The following is a 9,858-nucleotide window of genomic DNA, read 5'->3' on the forward strand; positions in this document are numbered from 1 at the left end:
ACTTTTGAAACATACAACAAGGACAGTTGCCAGGTACAGTAAACACTGGATTAAAGTGATATCACCAAGCTCTCTTTTACAAGTTCATTTAAAATGGTAACTGGGCAACCAGCTTGCTTTTGTCCAAGTAGATTGCATAGCCAGAATTTGTACTCAGAATTAATTTCCAAATAAATTTCTTAAAAACAAGAGATACTTCCAAGTAGATATTTAAATGGATCCTTATCAGAAAGCATTCAGAGAGCAACAACCCTCCTCTTTTGCATACATAAAAGAACTATGTTGTTCTAGAAAACACAGTGATAGAATTTCTAGAGTTAAGCAATTTGAAATAAAACAAGGATTATGATGACTCTAATTTCATACACTGGGAGATTCTGAAACCTTAAAGAATACAAAGAATTAAACTGAATTATATAGGTCCATTGGGGAGCAATAGAAACTTCCCTTTAGACCAGTCAGAGTAGGCAGAGGTTGATGGTCTTCATGTAGAGCCCGTACAGCAGTCCATTCACTCACCACTGGTTAGTAATGCCTTCATCTGACTCTGAGGCATAGTGACCACGGGGATATTTGACTAAATAAAGCACATGCAGGCCTGGACTCCTGAAGAGTACGATCCAGACAGACATGACAAAGGCGAAATCTTGCCCCTTGAGAAGTGTGGTATATCCTGGGAGTTTATCTCCTTCAGCTGTGGTGTCAGGAAACTCACCAGAAAAAGTAATCTTAAAGCTGAATCCTAAAAGAAAAGTGACAACTGGATAAGAGAACATACACAAAGGTGGCATGACATGAGACATTATTCTTACATGTTCTATATTTTGGCAAAAATCAGGACATGGCAAGTTAGAGGAAGTTAAAGATGTCAAATGTGGAAAATGGGGAACAAAACTCTGAGAGGCAGGAGAGAGAACTGAGATTAGAACAATGTTAGATGTTAAATGTTTGCTGCGGAGGCACAAAACATGTGAAGCCACACTAAGAAAACAAGCAATACATATGTGCACATTCATGTATAATATATGTATATACATAAATACATTTATAATATATTAATACATTCATATACAGATGTCTACACAGCTTTTCATATATATGAAATATATATACATATACATATAGCTAGGGTTACTGTATCTATATATCTATATCTAAATCTATCTATCTATCTATCTATCTATCTATCTATATATATATATATGGAGAGAGAGAGAGAGAGAGCTAGAATCACTTTCTTAAAACAGTGCATTTTTGCATCTTATGGGGCATTGGACTACTTACAGTCCTAGTTCTACCTACTCTGTCCCTCCTTAAATGAACAAAATGAAAGATCCATACTACTTGAATAAAAAATGCCCAATGTTGCTTCTTGGTCTTTTGGCTAAGATCAAGTGTAGTATCTGTTTTTAACAGTTTAGTGTCTGAGGACAATACATTAAACAGACTTTTGGACCTGGCGGATGGAAGAGGAGCTTGCTCCGTCCACTCCCGCATCAACCTGGAATTGCGGTACCTCCAGGAGAGGTGCAAGATCTACAGCAGCAACTAAAAGAAATGCCCAGTAAAATTGTGGGGGCAGAAATATCAAGCAATTTAAGCAACACACTTAAATTGTTCTGTTCTGACCTGTGTTGTTATGTCCTCTTTTATCTCAATCTCCCCCTTTTTTCCTTTTTTTAAAAAAATTATTTTTTTAATTAAGGGAAAAATAAATTTAAAAATAGCAGGATATATTATAGTAACTTTTTTGTTTTCCTGTTAACCTGATCTGAAGCCCTGAATTGCCCTCACCATCTTGTATTGACTGTTTTTACTCTATTCTGTTTTGTTTGATAGTATCAAGTTTGAGGGTATAGGCTACTACTTTGAAAGCAATGAGATTCACTATGATGGCCATTCTGGTTTGACTATTATCTTCTATTGAAGTCTTGTAAGGTCTCCAATGTTTAGGTTTTATTGGTTTTGTTCTGTACTGTTTTGTTCAATTTTATTATACCTGATGATATAGGCAACACTTTTTAAGATAGCAAGAGGCATTATGGTACCCGTTGTGGATCACCTTGTATTCTGTTTTCACATCATGTACTATGTCCATCCTTTTGTTTTGACTGACTCGTTTGTTTTGTCACATTTGGTTTTATTCTCTTCAAAAAAAAATAATAAGAACTGTGGGAGTAATAAAACCCAAAATGTGTAATAGTTATTGTAAAAAAGAGAAGAAAAGAAAGTGCTCTAAAGGATATAACTGCATGTATATTTAAGTGTGTAAGATAGAAAACCATATTACTAAGTTTTTGTTGGATCATTGAACACAACTGTTTGCAGTCCCACTCTTTGAATATCTACTTTGTATGATTTAATTTTGTAATTTGAACAACTATTTCTAAGATGACATGTAATCTGTTAACTAGTGATTTCTTACTGTTTATTTTTTTGAAATTCTGTATTACTTGTTCCCTTTTACTGTCTTGTTTTGTTTTCTCTTTAAGTAAAAAATATAAAGCAAGTATAATTTAAAACTGAAACAAATGTTCTGTTATAATCCTAGAAAAAGACTTTTACTAGAGATAAAATCCATGTTGGAAATTGTAGTTGGAGTGAACAAACAAATGATATTGAATGATATCACAATGCAGCACAGTCAGAATCCAGGACAGATCAGTGACTGGACTAATCATGTCCTAGGAGCTAAAGGAATTGATGTTAGAATTGGACCTTCCAGGAAGGACAGAAAATAGAAACGGATGGGAACGTAGAATCCATGTCATGCAGGGAAATGAGCAGAACACAAAAACAGGAGGAAGAAAGTCTCCAGGGGAGAAGTTCCACTGACAAGCAGCATGCATATGAAGAGGTCTGCGGGTCGCGTAGATTCAAAGGGCTTAACTACACCCTGTGTGTCCTGCCCTTGATCAAGAAACAAGGATGATTCAAATCATGAGTTACAGCATTCCTGTATTTAAGGAGAAAAATTTGCATGAGGTACAGAATTTGAAAAGCTTAGAACCACCCAGAGCATACTTAGAGAAGAGGGCTGTTAAGGCAGCAGGTTCTTGGAAGCAGGCATTTAGCATTAGAGGCAAATTTTTAATACAGCACAATTTGAACGAAAAATATTTTGCAATTTCTTTGGCTGGAGAAGCAGTAAAGATGCTTTAGAATAATTCTCCGATTTTGAGCATGCAGATAGTTAGATATGCATCTCTGCTCAAAAACACCTTACATGCATTAGTGTACCCAAGGTTATAATGTTTCTAATTGATAGTCTTTGCTTTTTTGTAATAATGAGGAATTTTGATTTCATCCCTTTTCTGTTTTTAAATGAGGAGCTTTTGTGAAAGGTAGTATCTGTTTCATGAGGTCAGATGTAGGTGCATCCAGGCAAGTTCTCCACTATGGCCCTAACATGGTGGTGGCAAAAAGCTATATTGATATCTCAGGCAATGAGATAATCAACTCAGTTACCAGAGATGTGTGCTTTTAAGAACATAGTGCTCTGGGCAAGTCTATCTCACGGGGCACAGGGTTAATTAGTGTTTATTAAGAAGATCAAAGGTAAAAAAAAGAGAGCAAGAAAGAGGACCAAGCAGCATCAGGGATGGGAGGTGGCAGTTTTTCTTTTCTCTGGTTTTCACTTTCTTCTTGGCGTCCAGGCTCGCAGACCACCTCCTATCACATTTGGCTGCATCTGGAAACCCTTAGCTTCTCTGACCCTTTTCCCTCTGTTTCTAGACCCGAATTCACCAAAAGAGACCTCCTTGTTAGACTTCCTTGACCTCCTTTCAACAGTAATAGTTACTGTTTAGAGAGCACCTTGGTGCTGTCAAGTACTGAGCTAGGAGCATTCACAGACTTCAATTCATCAGGTGAGCGTAAAAACATTCTGAGGCGAGATCAGGACAGTTAAGTCACTTACTTGTTCAAGCTTATACACAAAGAGGAAGTAGCAAAGCTAGCATTCGGATTTAATCCATTTGGCTCTAATGTCTTTGCTCTTTCTCTTCTTCCTATTTCCTTCTCAATTCCCTCTGGAGGTTGGATTAATCACGCAGAATTTGGTGAAATTTGCAAGCTCTTTCACACAAGTTAGTATCAGTAGTTAACATGGAAGAAAACTTTAGAAACTACGTTTGGATGAGTTCAGCAGCACAGGGTTTCACTAAATGGCCATACTGGTCACCTTTATTGGGCAGTTTTGAGGCACTGCAAACTCCCATATTACTCCCCTTCTCCAGGTGAGTCATCCCAGTCATGCAAAATTTACACCCTTTTTAATGGCTCAGATGTCATTTTTGAGTGATTTGATAGGTCAGCAGAGAGAAGCGCTCTGTGCTCCCGGTGACATTGTGTAATTCTGGATTCTCCATGTGGACTGGTGAATTTTTTCCATAGTAGAGATCAGACCTCTTGGAGTCTCACTGTACCCGTTTTCTAACATAAACTCTGCTTCCATCTCACAATTGTCACAGGAATGAGAGTAGAATATGAAAATAGAAGCACTTCAAATATTATAGATTTGTAGTAAAGTTAATGAAAAAGAAAAATAAATGTCAATGATATTTAGACCACCAACTGAAACATTTTTAGATATTCATGGTTGAAATTAACTTCAACTGATTTATCACAAATGTGAAAAAGAAGTTTAAAACACTTTTTATAGGGGGTTGAGGTTTGGTGGACTTATTTTTATTTGATATGCTATGTTCAAATGCATATAACTTCTGGATAGAGGGTAAATATTAACCTATACATGGCTGCTATCTGGCAGCACGTAATTTTTGTCTGCAGTGATATAAAGTAACTGGTAGAGTGACAGATGCATTGGTGCACTGAAGTGTACATACATGGTTTTACATGCTTTGATGATGAAGGAAAAAATAAGATTGTCCAGCCAGTGACCAGTGTGTTACTCAAGACAAAATTAATTCACTAGACTCTGTTCATTGCACTGGATAGCAATGTTTGTCTTTGTAGTAAGCAGTCTGCCACATTTACCCTCTTGTTTCTCTCTACTCACAGTCATTTAATGAACCTCATAAAATCTAATATCCCAATTTAGCCATTGCCTCCCTTGTGCTTCACTAAGAAAACAGATCTTGCAATAAAATAAATATGCAGAAACACTCGGAGCAAAGGTATGTTCTGTATATGATTTTAATAAAAACATGTTTTACTTTGTGAGGGAAAAAATACACCTCGTGACAGCCTAAAAATATGACACAGAAAAATATGCAGATCATTTGCCTCAAACATAGAATCACACGATGTTATCTCAGATCACCACCATTTCCTCCCATCAGTTATATTTAAGATGAAGTTTATGACTGAGGCAAAGACAGAACATGTATCACAAGAAGATGTTGACATTTTCCAAGGGCTGTATTAGAACAATGACAAGGACATTTGGAAACTATGATGTTAATCTTGATGGTGAATTTAGGTATACTGAGAAACACCTAAGAATTAGTTAAGGCATGTTACTGAGTACCTTTGTATTTGTGGGTGTTTCTAGAAATGACTGCATTGTGAGTATGCAAACCATCAATGGAATACTCTGTTGATGAAATCCTTTTTTTTTATCTTATTGGGTGATGATGGAAATAGGACAGGACACCTGGTTGGAGAGACTGATTCAGGATGTTGGGAACTATACCTGGTCCCAGGCTTCTTCTCTGCCACTCTGTTTGCTCTACCTCCTGGCTACCAGGAGGTGAATGATTTTCTTCTACTGTATTTCTGGCTTGGAGTCAGCTAACCATGGACTGAACCTCTGAAACTATGAGCTAGAATACACCTTTTTTCTTTAAATTATTTGTCCTAGTAATGGAAAAATGACTAATACAGAACAGAAATGGCGAAATTCACACAAATTTCTATTGTTTACTTCCATGAAACTCACTGTATTAATAGCAGAGATACCTATTCATTTCATCTCAGTTCAGAGTTGTTTTTAGCCTGCAATTAACAGAGAATAACAAGGAAGCCTAAGAAGATTCCTGGGGACATTTAAATGCTTCTAGTTTCCAACCCAATCAAAAATTCTGATTGCTTGAGAAAAGTATAAAGAAATTGCAACAAAGTGAGACATGTAATCACTTGACTACTGTCTTCCCCTATAAAAATGCAGATCAAAATTTGATAAGAGCACTGAATCCAGAGAAAAATTTTGAGAATATCTTTCCTATTCCCATAAAAACAGTCATGCTTCCAGGTGATTAGAGCCTTGAAGACTAATTTTTGAGTCCATGTTTGCGTGTGTGTCAAAATACTTGATACAAAACTACCTTATAATTAAGATCTATACCTGTATACTATTAAAAAAGGCTGATCAGATGACTCTGCTTTATTGGTAATTCTGTGCCAATGCACATATTTATTTAATGGCTCATATTAGAGACAGAAAAACACAACTGATTACCTTTTTTGTTTTAGTATCATTGCATCATTTTAGTCCAGTGACAACCTCCATGCATGTCCTCCTCTTTCTGACTTCCTAAAACAACAGTTGTCACTGCTCTCACCACACCTGCCCTGCATTATGTCCTCATTGCATCCAGGACCTTTATGGCACCAAAATGAAATTCTATAAATATTAATATAGTTAATTAATATCTGTCTGGTTGTTGAAGACTACAATGGTAGGAACTGCATTTCTCTAACTTGTTACAGTAGCTGTAACGTGAAAGTGGTCATTTGGTAATAGTAAGAGAATAAGAAATATTTATTGAACAAACAAACAAACATGTTGAAATATGAGTCAATATTTTTTCTCCCTCTATCCACTATGGAAAATTCACAGATAAATTAGATAAAGTTTAGAAAAAGAGAAAAGACTTGTGTGGAAAGAAACTAAATTCCAGAGCAGGGTGTCACCAGTATTATAGAGGACATATATATGAAGTATTATAGAGGAATAAATATGAAGGAAGTATTATTTGTGAAAGGGATGATTAATTCTGGCTGGCAACAAAGAGAAAGTGATTCCGTTATATAAACACACAAAAGCTGGAGGAGAGTCTGTGGATAGGGTATAATCTGCTAACTTATTGATAGCTAATGCAGACTACCTGTTTTTACAGCTGATATATACAGAACAGAACAAAATGCCACCTTGAGCTGTTACTCTACATTTTAGAAGATATTATATAAGCAGCAACACATAACGGAACAGGAGTACTAATTAGTGGAGCACGACTCCTACATCCTGGTACTGTTTTCCTCCCGATCACATTCAAGTGTGAGTACTAATTAATGGATAATATTAAGTTCTTCCTTTGTTGGATGTCCTTATTCACAGCTGAACATCTCAAATAAATGGAAATTTTCTTATTTAACTGAAAAACTTAGCAGAACATAATAATGAAGATAAAGTTGCAGAAACACACATTCTCTTGTGTCACTGAACACAGAGAAAGTTGATATTTCATTTCCAAGGAAATTAACCTTAATGTGTTCATATTCTTTTCCAAGAAATTCCATTTTGATGTCATATTTATATTCCTAAATATTTATGGATGAGATGTTTGTTGAAGTTTTTGTCACAATAGTAACAAAATTAAAATAACTATAATTTTAAAAGACAGAGAATTGGTTGAATTATGGAAATTATGAAACCATGAAAAGCTTGATTGTGGAAAGTGTTTTTGCATTTTTTAAACCAAATAAAATGTTATGTGAAATCATAATATGGACATAATACAGAAGCTACCCTGTCTTCATTCAAATGGTTCAGGAAATATAATATTTTCTACATCCACTGCCCAAACAGTTTGTGTTTACAAACTCTTTGTAAAGAAGACTATTAATTGATGCGGAAATTCTTTACATAGACTGTTAAAAGCCCTATAGGGGACATTGTAGTATATTCTTCTTTTTAAATGCATAGAACAGTATTAACAGTGCTTTGTCACCATGTAATGGGATTATAGTACATTTGTTTCTTCTACTCTTCTATGGTTTAAAAGTTTTAAAAATGAAAATATATTACCTTTTTAATCTCAGAAAGAAGTTATTTTAATAAGAACAGTAATCTTCCATTTTTATTTCCAAATTCTAATTCTGCCCTAAATGTGGTATTTTCACCCTTCCCCTGATGATCAATCCTGTGAAGTCCTCACACAAAACAGAATGGACCATCTCTGCAGTGCTTCCATGAGCCTAATCCTGGGCACCCCCCTTTCCAGCTGCACTAACACAGTGCAGAGAGTGTGTGTTAATACCATGTGCCAACAGACATGACAACGACGATACCAAATTTTATTTTTTGAAAATTTGAAAGAGTGAATTGTAAAGGAAAATCATTCTTTAAGTGAACATCTAACAAAATTAACTAACAAATATTTGGTAAAGCAGATGTTATCCAAATTTGCAAGTGCCAGACAGGAGCCATTCTTTTCCAACATCGGTGGATGCTTCTATGTGTTTTTGCCCTAAATAAATAAGTTTTCTTTAATAAGATCACCATTAAGCAATGCTAGAATCAATTAAATATTTTTGGCTTGGGCTGCAAGCATGGCCTCTACAAATCCATCCTCAAGATCTCTCTTTGGTGGAAATAGACAGTACCAATAGCTTTTGGGATGCAATTTGTAAGTATTATTATAATTTTGCTTAAACATGTCTCTTTTGATGACTATTGCTTTGTCTCCTCTTATTTACATGGCAACTTGCCTTAAATAGATGCATGTTTGTCAAGATATTTTTAGATGATTTTTATATTGTGCTAAATATGGAAGATTAAGATCTGCCACAAATAAATTAAAATAAAATAAAGAACCCTCTGAAATCAGGAACAAGACAAAGATTTCCACTATTCCCTTCCTATTCAATATAGTCCTTGAAACACTAGTGAGAGAAATTAAGCAAGGGAAAAAATAAAAAGGATACATATAGGAAAGAAATAAATAAAATTATTGTTTTGCAGATTATATAGCCCTCTACATACAAAACTCCAAACATTATACCCAAAGACAACTAGAAATAATAGCCAAATTCAGCAATGTAATAGAACACAAAATCAACATACAAAACTCAACAGCATAACTGTGTACCGATAATGAACTCAGCTGAGAAAGAAATTAGTAGATCAATACTATTCACAGTATCATCAAGAAAAATGAGGCAAAAGACTTCTACAATGAAAATTACATTGCTCTTTAAAAGGCAATAGGAGAAGACATCAGAAAATGGAAAGATTGCCTTTGTTCTAGGATGGGACCAATATAGTCAAAGTGACTATACTTCCAATACTGATATATAGATTTACTGCAATCTCAATCAAAATACCAACAGCATTCCTCACAGATCTAGAGACAACAATTCTAAAGTTCATATGATACAAAAAGCAACCCAGAAAAGCAAAAGCAATGCTAGGACACAAAAGCAAAACAGGAGCCATCACGATCCCAATTTGCAGTTATACTACAAACCAACAGTGATAAAAATAGCATGGTACTGGCCCAAAAACACGTGTGAATCAATGAAATAGAGGAGGACACAGAAATGACCCCAGCCACATTCAGCTGTCTTACCTTTGACACAGGGGCCAAAAACATACACTGAAGGTAAGATAGCTTCTTAATAAATGTTGTTGGGAAAATTGGATATCCACATAGAGAAGATTGTGTCTAGACTCATATAGCTCACCGTGTTCTAACCTAAAATTGAAAGAATACAAAGATCTAAATGTTCAAACAGAAACAATCTATTGAAAGGCAAAATAGCTAAAACTCTTGAAGGTATAGGTGTAGATAAAGACTTTCTAAATACAATTGCAGTAGCACAAGAAATGGTACTGAGAATCAATAAATGGAATCATATAAAATTCAAAAACTTTTGCACAACGAAAGAAACAAC

General features: G+C 35.2%; 1 pseudogene; it reads left to right on the forward strand.

The window, feature by feature from the left end:
• The first annotated feature begins 1,364 nt into the window (after nucleotides 1-1,364).
• On the forward strand, nucleotides 1,365-1,538 carry LOC111754695 (U2 spliceosomal RNA; annotated as a pseudogene).
• The last annotated feature ends 8,320 nt before the right edge of the window (nucleotides 1,539-9,858 follow it).

This window comes from Cavia porcellus, unplaced genomic scaffold (genome assembly GCF_034190915.1).
Source record: "Cavia porcellus strain 051 isolate PalLab524CR breed Dunkin Hartley unplaced genomic scaffold, mCavPor4.1 scaffold_10, whole genome shotgun sequence".
Taxonomy (NCBI): domain Eukaryota; kingdom Metazoa; phylum Chordata; class Mammalia; order Rodentia; family Caviidae; genus Cavia; species Cavia porcellus.